The sequence below is a fragment of the Primulina huaijiensis genome, chromosome 14, assembly GCF_012295235.1.
Source record: "Primulina huaijiensis isolate GDHJ02 chromosome 14, ASM1229523v2, whole genome shotgun sequence".
NCBI lineage: Eukaryota > Viridiplantae > Streptophyta > Magnoliopsida > Lamiales > Gesneriaceae > Primulina > Primulina huaijiensis.
The window spans coordinates 5,841,848-5,855,826 of record NC_133319.1 but is presented as its reverse complement, the minus strand read 5'-3'; the positions used below and the strand labels follow the sequence as shown (position 1 = coordinate 5,855,826).

At 34.2% G+C, this 13,979-nt stretch overlaps 1 long non-coding RNA gene and 1 pseudogene across 1 annotated transcript; both read left to right on the top strand.

The window, feature by feature from the left end:
* The first annotated feature begins 618 nt into the window (after positions 1-618).
* On the top strand, positions 619-4,874 carry LOC140957069 (cyclin-dependent kinase C-2-like; annotated as a pseudogene).
* A 2,118-nt stretch (positions 4,875-6,992) lies between these two features.
* On the top strand, positions 6,993-9,587 carry LOC140957620 (uncharacterized). The gene is made up of 2 exons (XR_012171654.1): positions 6,993-7,292; positions 8,658-9,587. It is a non-coding gene; the product is annotated as an uncharacterized lncRNA (long non-coding RNA).
* Positions 9,588-13,979: the final 4,392 nt, after the last annotated feature.

Below are 13,979 nucleotides of genomic sequence, written 5' to 3'. Positions count from 1 at the left end.
AGAGGGAAGGCCAAATTGATGCCAAAACCTTTAAATGAATAAAAAAAAAAGATCAATCTAATCAAAATAGTCTCATAAAATAAATTAATCTGATGAAAATTTTATAAAAGATTGGTATAGAGGATCTCCAAAACCTAGCAGAATCCTTTGCAAGTCTTCTCAAGGTTGTAGATCTAAATATGAACACAGCTGGGGTGAACAACTTACTATAACCTGGTCATTTTCGCAAGAACCACCAAGAGAAAGTGTGGGAACTCAGAATATAAATATGAGAGAATCCCAACCAGACTTTTACACAGGTGGATAATCACACCTAAGAGGAACAAGGTCAAGAAATAATCAAATTCCTTTGTATCAAACAATTCGTGGGAAAATCTGTTTTAGAACCTATAAATCTTTATGAGGTTATGCTTAACCTAGATGTATTAGATTTCAAAAACAAAAAAGATCTCATAGATGATTAGATTTCTGAGTTCGAACCGGAATCATGCCGGATCCGGTTCAATCGGTTATAAAGCGGTTCAATCCATTGAGAAATGGATTAGAAGTGGTTTTGGGTCCGGTTCATCACTATCGGACCTGGTTTCGGGCTTAACCAACCGGTCACTCCATTTTAGCCTTACAGGGAGTTTTTGTCTCAAATATACCCTCTCCTTCGCCGCGGGGGACCACGTTGCGCCTCCGCCGCCCACTGCCGGTCGACTCCGGTTTGGTCTCATCACTGCAGTTCTTTTTTTATTTCCATCTTCAAATTTTTAAATCGTTGCGGAATAGGAAAAATACTTGGGACATAGAAAATATCGAAAACCCTTCTCTTCTTACTACCTGATTTTGTTATCGGTCAACTCTTATTCCCATTATCGGAAACAAAAAATTCGGATTCGATCACGTCTGCTGAATTTGATCGAAATCTGAATTTACTATTCCTGTAAGGAATTAATTACCGTTAGTTGATTTGGAATATTATGGCAATAGCAACGCCTGAGCAGCTGAATGTAAATGAAGTTCTTTCGTGGTGTTCGAGAAGTGTTGACTGCTTCGAGAAATTGGAGCAGATTGGTGAAGGAACCTATGGGTATACTTATCTCTTCTATCCTTTTACGCTTGTAATTGTCGTAATTTCTCTGGGTACTTCTTATTGACATCTTTGCAAGCCACCCATTGTTCCAGAGCCAAACATTAAGAGTAAACGATTAATTTCATTGTATGTAATACTCCTATGTTGTATGTTTCCTGTTAAAAGCTTTAATCTTTATCGTGTGGTTATGGCTTTTGAAGGACAGAAATGCTAACTTTTCCTTGCTAAAAGTGAAAAGAACTAGCTTGTACAATCCTTTTCTCGTATCGGATGTTTATGAAGTTTTCCTTGTGTTCTTTTGTTTAAACCGAGTTAATTTTGTACTTGCAGACAAGTTTACATGGCAAAAGAAATCGAAACTGGGGAAATTGTTGCTTTAAAGAAAATTCGAATGGACAATGAAAGAGAAGGGGTATAATCTTTAATTTTTGGTCTGTTGACACTTACTGTTGCTGGTTCTACGCTAGCAATAAAATTGATGGTTCACCCTGTCAGTGACAGTTCATTTCTATGGCTTTTGATTTAAAAACATCTCTCCATACAGTTTCCCATAACGGCGATTCGTGAAATTAAAATATTAAAGAAGCTTCACCATGAAAATGTCATTAAGTTGAAAGAGATTGTAACATCTACTGGTAATCTTTTGAGTTTATGATAGTTTGAATTTGAATTCTCTACCAACTGAATTAGATTAATTCTCTACCAACTGAATTTAGATTATGGAATCTGAAGTTTGTAATTGTTTTCCAGGTCCTGAGAAGGATGAGCAAGGGCCATCAGGTAAATTATTGATTTCTTTTTGCTTGATGTGTGTGCCTTCTGTTGATATGCGTGCTCACAGCATCAAATCAACGTTATTGTTAGTCTATGTCAAAGTAACACAAATATTTTGATATCTGAGGACTTTGATAAGGCTGTGCAAATTTAAGAAGGATAGTTTCACACTCTTTGCATTTCAATTGCTACTACAGATGGCAACAAGTACAAAGGTGGAATTTACATGGTCTTTGAGTATATGGACCATGATTTGACTGGTCTTGCAGATCGTCCTGGGATGAGATTTTCAGTGCCACAAATTAAGGTAGCATAGAGCATCTTAGTATGCAATACTATTTAATTTAGTCTCATATTAGGTGCTTCTGATGGAATTTGGAAAAGAAGAGTGACAATCAATATATTGATTTGCATTTTTCTCTCCTTTTAGTGCTACATGCGACAGCTTTTGACAGGGCTTCACTACTGTCATGTAAATCAAGTGCTTCACCGTGATATTAAAGGTTCTATTCAAAATAAGTACTTAGCTCAAGTTTATTTCCCCATTTACGGTGCTGAAATATAAGTGTCTTATATCTTGATTTGCAGGTTCAAATCTTCTAATAGATAACGAAGGGAACTTGAAGCTTGCAGATTTTGGTCTAGCTCGGTCATTTTCAAGTGATCAGAATGCTAATTTTACAAATCGTGTCATTACGTTGTGGTATAGGTAAGCTTCGTGGATGCCTGCCTCCATGTAGTGTCCAAACTTGGTTTTTTTGTAAGTTGTCTGATCTTGCCGGTACAGTAATCTCGATGACATATTTTAGGCCTCCGGAGTTGTTACTTGGAACAACAAAGTATGGCGCTGCTGTTGATATGTGGTCAGTTGGTTGCATTTTCGCAGAACTTTTAAATGGAAAACCGATATTTCCTGGGAAGGATGAGGTAGGTCACTTCCACTGTTAGTTGATTCCCTAAAACATGTTGCAAGTATGTCTTTTAGTATAACTAAGCCCTGGAAAATCTCGGACTTGCTAATACAATGTGGCGATCCCTTTGGGATACAAAGTATTTACTTGACACAAATAGGCTAGGGGATAGCAACACGTGAAAACTTCCCTAGTTCATAAACATAGAGGTATTGCACAAGTCATTTTGTTTAGTTTTCTCCAGAATTTATTGCTGCTTAATTTTTTTAGGCAGGTGGGTATGGCTGGTATAACAAGGTGAAAATACCAAGAATAATCAGATGTTTTAGATACAATAAATGTGCATATTTTTATCAGTGGGGCTATTGTTTGAGAAATCAGATCTTTGTTAGTTAGAACCTTATTTTAATAAAGAGAGTTCCCTCGGAATTAAATTGCCCAAATATTTTTATTGAATTCGTTATTTTGTAACATTCATTAGGGTTGACAAAGGGCCCTTTCAGTTCCTTAATTACATGAACAGGAGTGAATTTAACACAGGCGAACATGTCATAAAAACCAAAACCTCCTCAATTCACCCTCTGCATATGTTGTGCTGTTTTATATTTAATATCAAGTGTTTGTGACAGTCCACTGTATTTGTCATGGTTTACTCTTGAAGCCAGAACAATTAAATAAAATATTTGACATCTGTGGTACTCCTAATGAGGAAATTTGGCCTGGAGTCTCAAAGATTCCTTGGTATAACAACTTCAAGCCTACAAAGCTTGTGAAGAGACGTCTTAAAGAGCATTTCAAGCAGTAAGTGATAAATTTTGTTGTTAACTAAGGTTTTATTCATATTTTTCCACCTATGAATTTGAAGCATCAATTATTGAACTTTTAGCTTTGATCGGCATGCTTTGGATTTACTAGATAGGATGCTGACTCTCGACCCATCTCAGGTATGTTACCTTCATTTTTTGAAATTTTGTTCGTACTCGATTTTGTCTTGATGCTTGTTTTGTATGAGCACTCTCACATATGCATGCTTTTCAAGAGATAGTGTGCTTATGTTTTTACCCTACTGCTGTAACTATATATGCAGAGAATATCAGCTAAGGATGCTCTTGATGCTGAGTATTTCTGGACACACCCCTTACCTTGTGATCCCAAGAGGTTCTCATCTGGCAACATTTCATTCATCCACTCTTTATCTTTTATCATCTGCATTCTTTTCTTACATCTTTTATTAAAACTAAATCATGTCATCAGCTTGCCCAAATACGAAGCTTCACACGAGTTTCAGACAAAGAAAAAGCGTCAGCAGCAACGACAACATGAAGAAAATTCTAAGCGACACAAACTACAGCATCATCAGCAGTACTCTTGCCTTCCACCAATCCAACAGTCTGGCCATGGACAACCTCAGATGCGCCCGTGTCCGAATCCTCCATTGCATACTGGGACTCAGGTAGCCGGGGCACCTAGCCATCATTATGGGAAGCCACGTGGACCTTCAGCAGGGCCACGGAGATATCCACCCAACAACAGAAACCCTTCTGGAGGATATAACAACCTGAATCGTGGCCAAGGTGGCAGTGGTTACAACAATGGTCCATATCCACCTCACGGACGCGCTCCTCCATACGGGTCTAGCGGCCTATAGGAGGCGGAGGTAGTGGCTTTAGTACTGGAGGGCCTGATTACCCTCATGGTAGTAGTTATTATGGTGCTTCTGGAGCTGGACGAGGCTCGAATATGATGTCTGGGAGTCGCAATCAACAGTATAATTGGCAGCAGCAATGACTCTGCATGTCTGCTTTGTGATGAAACACCAAAGTAGTATCATCGCATCCCCTTTGTGTTTATGCTAGAAAGTTTCATTATTAGACTACGCGTTCGACTTCGCGAGTTTGGCTCTTGTGTAATTTTTAGTGCATCGTACTGTTGCGCTGCCTGGAAGGAGTGTTTTACTGATACAGACATACATATGTAAGAAGCTAATTATTGTATGATGCAAATTATAAATTATTGTTGTACTGTTTCAAAATTAATGGTTGTACCATAAATATATATTTGTATTTTCCTTTTGAAGCATACTGAAGAATTCACAGCTTTGTTTAGAGTCAGTTTTCTCATATTCGAAACAAAACCAAGCATTATTGTTGTAATTTCATCGCATTTCTCAAAATATGTCACACACACTGGTTTACATCATCTCGCGTGGACAATAATTGCAATGTGACTACTGTTGGTGCGGTAATATGGCTTTTTCCCTACTAGAACGAAGGCATAAATCAGAACTGCACGGCAAATAGTTATTTATTTCCCTACTATAACATAGGCATAATTGCACATGGTATAATGTCAAAACCTCTTTGGTTGCACACTTGATAACAATAAAGAGTTACTACTTATTCACAATAATAAATCAGTTAGCTGTAATAAATATATCTATTTTATTGCGATTATAAATATTTTTGGTTGCAATAATTGTCCCCTCTAGATAAAACAACTGAAACGTGATGTTTGAGCTGTTATACGGTTTAAAGATTTGAGTTGCACTGTTACCATCAACTATAACTTTTGATAAAACGATAAGTGTCTAGTCCTTACAATTGATATCAGAGCCAAGATCACGAGTTCAATTATAATTTATTGCAAAAAGTGCAATAATTGAGAGAGAAATTATTGAGTGCAATAATTGTCCATGCTGAGTATAGTAATTGAAACTTGGTGCTTGATCTACTATACATTTTAAAATATTTAAATTTAATCGTTATCGTCAACTATAACTTTTTATAAAACGATAAACGATCGTTCCTACACAATTCATCCACAATAAAGTTGTTTATTCACCATCTTGGTACTTGCATGAATCCATATTATACATTGTAATGTATCAATATTAATTCTAATGTAATGCTGATATTTATTCTTGATATTAATATATATTTTCTTCGAAGCATTTTTCTTAAAGTACCAAGTACTAACTAATGAATGATAAGTGTGCATAATATAAATTATATAAAAAAATTCTATTTACATATTTAACAAAGTAACTTGACGCATTATTTGACATATTCGTTATCAATGTTATATAACTATCGATTAGACCAATAGACCTTGTTTAATGATTCATACAGCTAGTAAACTATTTGAATGATATAATTAGTTTGATAAATGGTGGCAAAATGAGATAAAATATAAACAATAATATGGATAAAAGGAAGTCTGGTATTACTTAAGTAATCCAAATAACTTAATAACTACAAATATTTTTTTGAATATTGATCATGAATTTATTTTATTATTTAGTCTCAAATATTCATCATTTGGATTGTGTAGTTGGTGATTGAGTTTAATGAAAATTATTGTAATAGTTTATTTTGTTATATTTAATTTCTTGTTTTAGATAAATATTGTTATATTTAAAACATTTGTGATCAAGATAAATATGACGAGATAATCTCTATCAGATTTGTATTATGTTATTTTTCCTAAAAATATGACGATCGAATTCAATAAAAATTGGACATGAGTATTGACTCTTATGAATTCTCTTTATCATCTTATAATTTATAACACGTTATTAGCATGACAGTGTAACCAATTGAGAATTACAATAAAGTATCATGATGTCGGTGGCTCAAAACTATCATAACATATTTTATATTTTGAAAACCCTCCACTCGCTTCAATGATTTTTGATTTTTTTTGATTGATCCAAGGCTATATGTCAACTCCCGGAGTCGGAATATCTCATTCCCTAAGACAAGTTTAATTCAATTTTTGACATATCATCCAAGAAATATGTGTTGATTTTTGTTTGTATGGTGTGTGGATTGATTTTTCTATACATTTCTCGCAAGGTAATCCTTTTTCCTACGAAAATAAGCAAGTTTTATTCAATTTTTGACGTACCATAAAAGTAACATATATTGAGTCGTTTTCGGTGTGTGTGGATTGGGTTTTTTTTTAAAATATTATAAATTAAAAAAATCATTATAAAAATGTTGCAAAATGAAAAGGTTTACAAAACTAGTACAATCCGCGTTTCACTGCACCAGATTCAGACTTATTTAAAAAAAATAAAAAAAAAAAGAAAAAGGAAGTGGGGCACGGATTCAAAGAATCCATGACAGCCTGTCACAAATTCTAAGAATCCGTGTCCACTTCGTGTTTTCCCCACTTTAAATAGAAATGCTCTTCTCTTTCAAATAGCGTGTATTCCCCTTCCAATCTACCGAAAATATTTGTTCCTCAGATTCATTCTCGCAACTTATTTTTTCATTCGATTCATATGCGCAAAATCCATCTTTGCTACTCCGACCTTGTATTAATATCATTTGTTGATTTTATCATTCTTTTCATTTGAGTATCAGAATTTGGGAGAATTGCGTCGAGTCTAAGTCAAATATCTGTTTTTTCTTTCTATATTGAATTGTTTTATGTATATTATATCTGATAATGTTTGTAATTTATTGCAGATATTAAACTCCGGTAGCTGATTTAATTACAAATTCCGTACAACGACATTTGAAAAGGTAATTTCAATAATTTCTTATATTTTAATTGTATTATTTATGTTGTATTAATGTAATTATAATTTTTTCCGGTTGCATTATACTATTTTATATAATTTTGTAATATTTTATATTTTTAATATTAATTATGTTGTAGAATTACTAATTCGAATACTAATAAGAAAGTAAGAATAAATGAGAGTGTGAAGTAAGTTGGGATATTCGTGCCGGAGAAGTGTTGTATTACCTTATTTGTAGGATCAATGATCAAAATTTGAATATTTTATATTTTTAATATTAATTATGTTGTAGAATTACTAATACGAATACTAATAAGAAAGTAAGAATAAATGAGAATATTCGTGCCAGAGAAATGTTGTATTACCTTATTTGTAGGATCAATGATCAAAATTTGATAAATTTTACGTTAGCTTCGTATGATTTATATGGGTTTCACGTGAAAAATCAAGTTGACCAAATCTTTTTATTTTATAAAAAAACTATATATAATTATCATAGTACAAGCCATAAAAAAGCCGATAGAAAAGATATTTATGATATTTAAATGTGCAGATTTTAAAGTCATCTCCTTACACGAAAAAGAATAGGATGTTATTTAATAATAATCAAAATGTATATTTTAGAATTGAGGGTTTTTATGGTTTGTCATTTTCAATTTACAGAAAGATATTTTTATTAAAAAAATCTCGTGGGCGTCTGTATCATTATGATTTGTCATTTTCAAAGTTCGTATTTTAAATAAAATTATATTATAGTATTTAAATATGAGAATGAGTTAATATTAGGGACTTTTTTACTGTTTAACGTGTTAATTATAATAATATAATAAAATAAAGATAAGAAAAATATAATTGTAAAATTAATGTAGCACGTCTATTTGGTAGGCGTTACATGTATTTACCTATTTTTTAAAAAAATAATAATATTAATGACTCTTTATAATTATTTCAAAGTTGCACGTCTCGATAGTACATCTATATATTAAATTAATAATAATAAAATTAATAATAACAATAATATTTTTATTCAATAATATATTTTGAATTAATTTACTTAAAAGTCTTATTTTAGTAATTAAATTAGTTTTAAGGTTACAAAAATTTTATATGCAGTAAAACAATTTTGAAAAATATAAATTTATCTTGTAAATTTTTAATTTTTTTTTTTCTGTTTATTATGTTTTTTTAATTCTTTTTAAATTTTTTTATACTCTTAATTGTTAAAATTGTTAATATAAGAAATTAATATATTTGAAAATTCTAATTACACATGTTTAAAAATCTAAAATTTTAATATAAGTCATAACAATTTTTTATATTAAATTTTGTTATGATTGTATACATTATGTCATAGTTTCTGGTGCAGACATGGATACTGTGAGAGCCTTACTGTATGTAGGTGACTATGTCATTATTGAAGATGGTAGAGTTGGATATAGTATCCCCACGACAAGGCCCATTAAAATCTCTCGGTCTATTATATTTTCTCAATTGGTGAATTATGTGCATCGCAAGCTGGAGATCGACCCATCAAAATTCTGCATCAAGTTGTCAACGAAATATTGTTATAGCTCGTTGGCTCGTTACATTGAAGAGCATGTCTATATCACAGATGATGATAGTCTACAATTTATGTTTGAGTTGCCCACACTGGATTGCATGTACTTGTATGTTGATTCATCTCCAGTGTTACAGAACGTAAGTGATTACGATTTTGATGCAGTCATGCCAGTAATAAAGCAAGGTTTGGGAACAGTAGGTTTGAATGAAGCGGGACCTTCTATGTATCACGTCGATGAACAGTCAGCTCGTACATACTCTGGGATCGACACTGGTCCTTGGGATCACCATATCACGGCTCACACTAAAGAAGACTATGCATGGGGGATGAATACAACACGAGAATGGGATTTTACTTAAGGGGGTTGGGATCATCATATCACGGGTCCATCAGGAGTTGATGTCGCATGGGGTTCTAGTAGAACAGGTCAATTTGATTTAAATTAATGTGCTGATGATGAAAATACCACAAATGTTAGACATTTTGATAGTTCTATTGTGGATGCAAATATTCCCGAATCTATTATAGAACACATGCCTGAGCAAGATGATTTATTTGGGGACAGTTCGCATCATGTCATGAATAGCGATGATGATTTGTATGCTACATCAAGTGACGAAGAAGATGATCATCATGTTGACAATGCAAATGAAGGGACATCGGCGCGTGTGTTAATGTCTGGAGCAACAATTACAGAGAACATTCCTATTGCACCGGAGCAACATTTACATGAAATTCCCCAATTTTTCAATGAAGTCTATGACGAACAAATTCCCGATTCATTTGGTATTCATTCTGCATCACGAACAAACTTTTACAATCCTGAAAGGCCAGAGCTCGGTGTAAAAATGGTTTTTAAGAGAAAAGGTGATTTAATAGCTTCAGTGAAGGATTTTTCTGTTCGGGTTTTGAGACGTGAATATATCGTTGTCCAAATTTCTTCGACAATTTGGAAGGTCAAATGCAAGAACTGGTCCGAAGGTGGCAATTTTGGGTGGGGACTTCGAGCATCGTTAAAAAAAAGTTTAGGCTACTTTATGATCACAAAATATGGTGATGATCACACATGCATGTCTACCCAAGTCGGTATAGATCACCACAATCTTGACGTAAACATGATAGCCAGTACATTTTTGGGAATCGTGCGTTGTGATCCTGCATACGAGATCAAATATTTGCGATAAAGTATTAAAGGAAAATATGGGTTTGATATATTGTATGCTAGGGCATGGCAGAGTTTGAAACGAGCGATGTAGGTAATCTATGGCACATGGGAAAGCTCTGTAACTTTGCTTCCTAAATATATGGGAGCTTTGTCGAAGTACAATCCAAGAACTATTGTAGAATGGAAGCATATTCGACCGTATGACCATCCACATAAAATTTTGAACTTTGTGTTTTGGGCCTTCAAACCATGTATAGATGGTTTTCGACATTGTCGCAACATAATCAGCGTAGATGGTACCCATATGTACATCAAATATAAGCAAAAACTACTCATAGTAGTAATTTTGGATGCAAATAACCAGGTTTTGCCACTAGCATTTGCGCTCGTTGATGAAGAAAATTATGAGTCTTGGCATTGGTTCCTCAGTAATGTTGCACGACATGTTACCAGAGGGTGTAGTGGTGTGTGTCTTATATCTGATAGACATGCGGGTATAACAAATGCAGTGCAAGATCTCCCTGACTTCAAGCCTCTTCATGGTGTTCATCGTTTTTGTTTGAGGCATGTTTGCTCTAATTTCAACAGTAAGTTCAAAAACATTCACTTGAAAGACTTATGTTGGGAAGCAGGGATACAACACCAAGTAGCAAAATTTAATGCGACAATGGAGGCAATTAGAACAAATAATGCAGCAACTTTCACGTATTTGTCAAACATTCCAAAAGAAAAATGGTCATTGGCTCATAATGGTTGATGGAGACGAGGGATAATGACGACGAACATGTCTGAGTGTATTAATGGTGTATTGAAAGGGGTTCGACGTCTTCCAATAACTGCAATAGTGGAGCTGACATTACAGCGATGCGTGCACTATTTCATTCAACGGCGAGCGCGAAGTGATAAGATGCTGGAAAAAAAATCAACCATGGACCGACTATGCATACTCTAAATTTGATATGTGATCAAAAAATTCAATTGAACATCGAGTAGTAAGATTTGACCAAAGGGATAAAGCAGCATCCGTCGCGATAGGAGAAAGACCATGTCGTCAACATCATGTACAAGCTGTCTACATTTCTACGCGTGATTGCACATGTGGTAAATTCACAATATTTGGAATTTCTTGTTCACATGTTATATGTGCAGCGAAATAGTTTGGTTTAAATCCCGCACAACTTGTACAACCATGGTTTACACTGAGCGAATACTTGAACACATACGATGGAAGATTCTACCCTATTCATGATGAACAATATTGGGATGAACCTACATTCCAATTACAACACAATACTGTTCGTCGACAAAGGAGGCAGGCTGGTAGAGATCGCAGGACACGAATAAGAAACGAGATTGATCAACCATCATTGAGGGAGAGACAACGTGGGAGGTAAAAGATCTTCAATAACGTATTGTACCTTATTTTTAAACCATTACATGTGAAGTTATTAATGTAATTACAAATTGTGTATTTAAATTTTGTATGTGTTAATAATTCTTGTTCATTGCAGGTAGGTGCAGGTGAGAAGATCGAGTTATACTGCCAAATACTTATGTTTGTAACGTAGATTTTACAATTTAGTATTGTATTGTTATGACAATTCAATGTTGTATTGTTATGACAATTCAATGTTGTATTGTTATAAAGATTTTTTAATAACTAGTTTGTTAACTTATTTAACTTGATTTAGCAATTAAACTTATGTGTTTTCATTACTATAACTTTATCCGTAAATTTATTAGTAAAAGAATAAAAAATCACAATCAATACATTCCACAATTTTAAAAAGTCAATAATAAAAAAATTGTATACGAATGTTGAAAAAATATGTTGCAGCAACTTCTAATTAAAATAAACCGTATTGAAAAACATACAACAATATGATGTAAGTAACTGTGCATATCTAAATAAATAATTAATGATTATGGTAACGATACCCCCCAGTGCCACACGGTGGTCTTCTGATTACTCTACGTCCACGACCTAACATATGTTCAGCTTCTCTATGCGTACTTGTTTGGGCTATAAATTTACTGGTATCGGCAATGTTCCCACCAACCTCATACCCTTCTGTATCAAAATATTGTTCAAATTGTATGGGTGACGTGTTAAATGTAGGGCGACTCTCACTCATACCCGGTCGAAAGTTACTTTGTAAAAATTGTGTAAAACTAACAGCAAATGGAGTGTAGTAACCAGCGTCATACGATGGAAAGCTTGAAACCACTGGCGGAGAAGTGTATGCCATATTTGAAGATGATAATCCGGGTTCAAACTCATTTCCTGTCCACATCGGTGGATATTGAACATGAGCTGGGCGTGTCTGTGACATAGATGCATATGTTATTTAACATATATTTAATAAAATAAATTATATTCACGTACATATGTAGATAAATTGAACATGTCTTACGATAAATTGTCGGTAGTTTGCATCAACATGATGGTAGCCCATGATGTTTGAAGGTACCACTAGCGGCGAGAGCACTATTTCTGAAATGCGATGATACCAACCAACATAGTCCACTGTGACCTAATATATACTTAGATGATCTTTTACAAATAATGCTCATAAATAAATGACGTAGTCAAATAATGTAAAGTTCAAAGTAAATGACAAAAAATATATGAAAGTTCGAATTCAAAATCCTGCAACGTTTTCCTTTTTCCACTCAAAGAAAAAATACACTAGAAAACTTTGGTTTTACAATTTTGTAACAACCACTTCAGTTAGGACTTATCTACTGCCTAAAATGAAACTCCCATTACACACTTCAATAGAAAACACAAACAAACTGTCTGTTTGAACCCTAGGTATAGACAACAAAACACAACACTCTAACAAATAGCTTTAACAACTTGAGTTGGTTGTGCAACATATGATAAACTTTGATGATCAAATATGGATAATAAGTGTGTGCGTGTTAAGTTGAGCAGATTGATGATAGAAATAGTGTAATGCCCGAATTTTGAAAAAAATAAAATTGTGGCAGTAGTTGTGATGGTTTATGGCTTTATGTTATGGTATGAATGGTAATGAATGTTATAGAATGAAATAGATAATATATGTGTAGAATCAAAGGTGGAATTTGAGCTAAATAGATAATGGAAGTGCAGAAACGGTATGAAAAATGTTGCAGTAGTTGTGTTTTTTAGCATAATGTTTTGTATATTGATCTAATTGATGTGAGGCCACTAGAACTCGAAAAATTACTGCCATGCCTCTTAAATTGCTTGCCTCTAGCCTTGAACTGCTCTCTTATGTTGCCACTGTTACCGCCACTATTACCCTGTCTAAACTGCTGTCGGAATTGTGGCTGTTGGGATCGTTGTGAATACTGAAGACCTCTCTGCCTGATGATTCCGGTTTCAGCTCCCTTGGCTCGATCAAGAGCCTCAGCAAAGGTGTTAGGCCTTCCGGTATTAACCAAGGTAAAGATATCAGGGTTAAGACCATTTATGAAGTGATCGGCCTTAGCTTCTTCATCGGAAGCTACATGAGGAGCAAATCTCAGTAAATTCGAGAACTTAGCAACATAGTCCTCAATATTCAGATTTCCCTGTTTTAAATTTGCAAATTCGGCTCCCCTATCTTTCCTGTAAGAGGTAAGAAAGAAACGCTGATAAAATTCAGTTTTAAAAATATCCCAGGTAACAATCGTATCTCGACCCTCTAAAGCTTTCTTGGTCATGATCCACCAACTCTTAGCAACATCTAATAACTGATGAACAACTAATTTGATTCTACGATCATCTGGATACTCAAGAGATTCAAATAATTGATCCATATTCTCCAACCAGTTCTCACACTCTAATGCATTCTCGGTACCTTTCAACATCGGTGGGTGCAAAGACTGAAATCTGGCTCACAGTATCTCCATCGGAGTCGGAGTTATATCCATCTGAGTATGAGTAGCACTGCCCTGATCTTGTGCCACTGGTACGTTCTGTCTATGTCTAC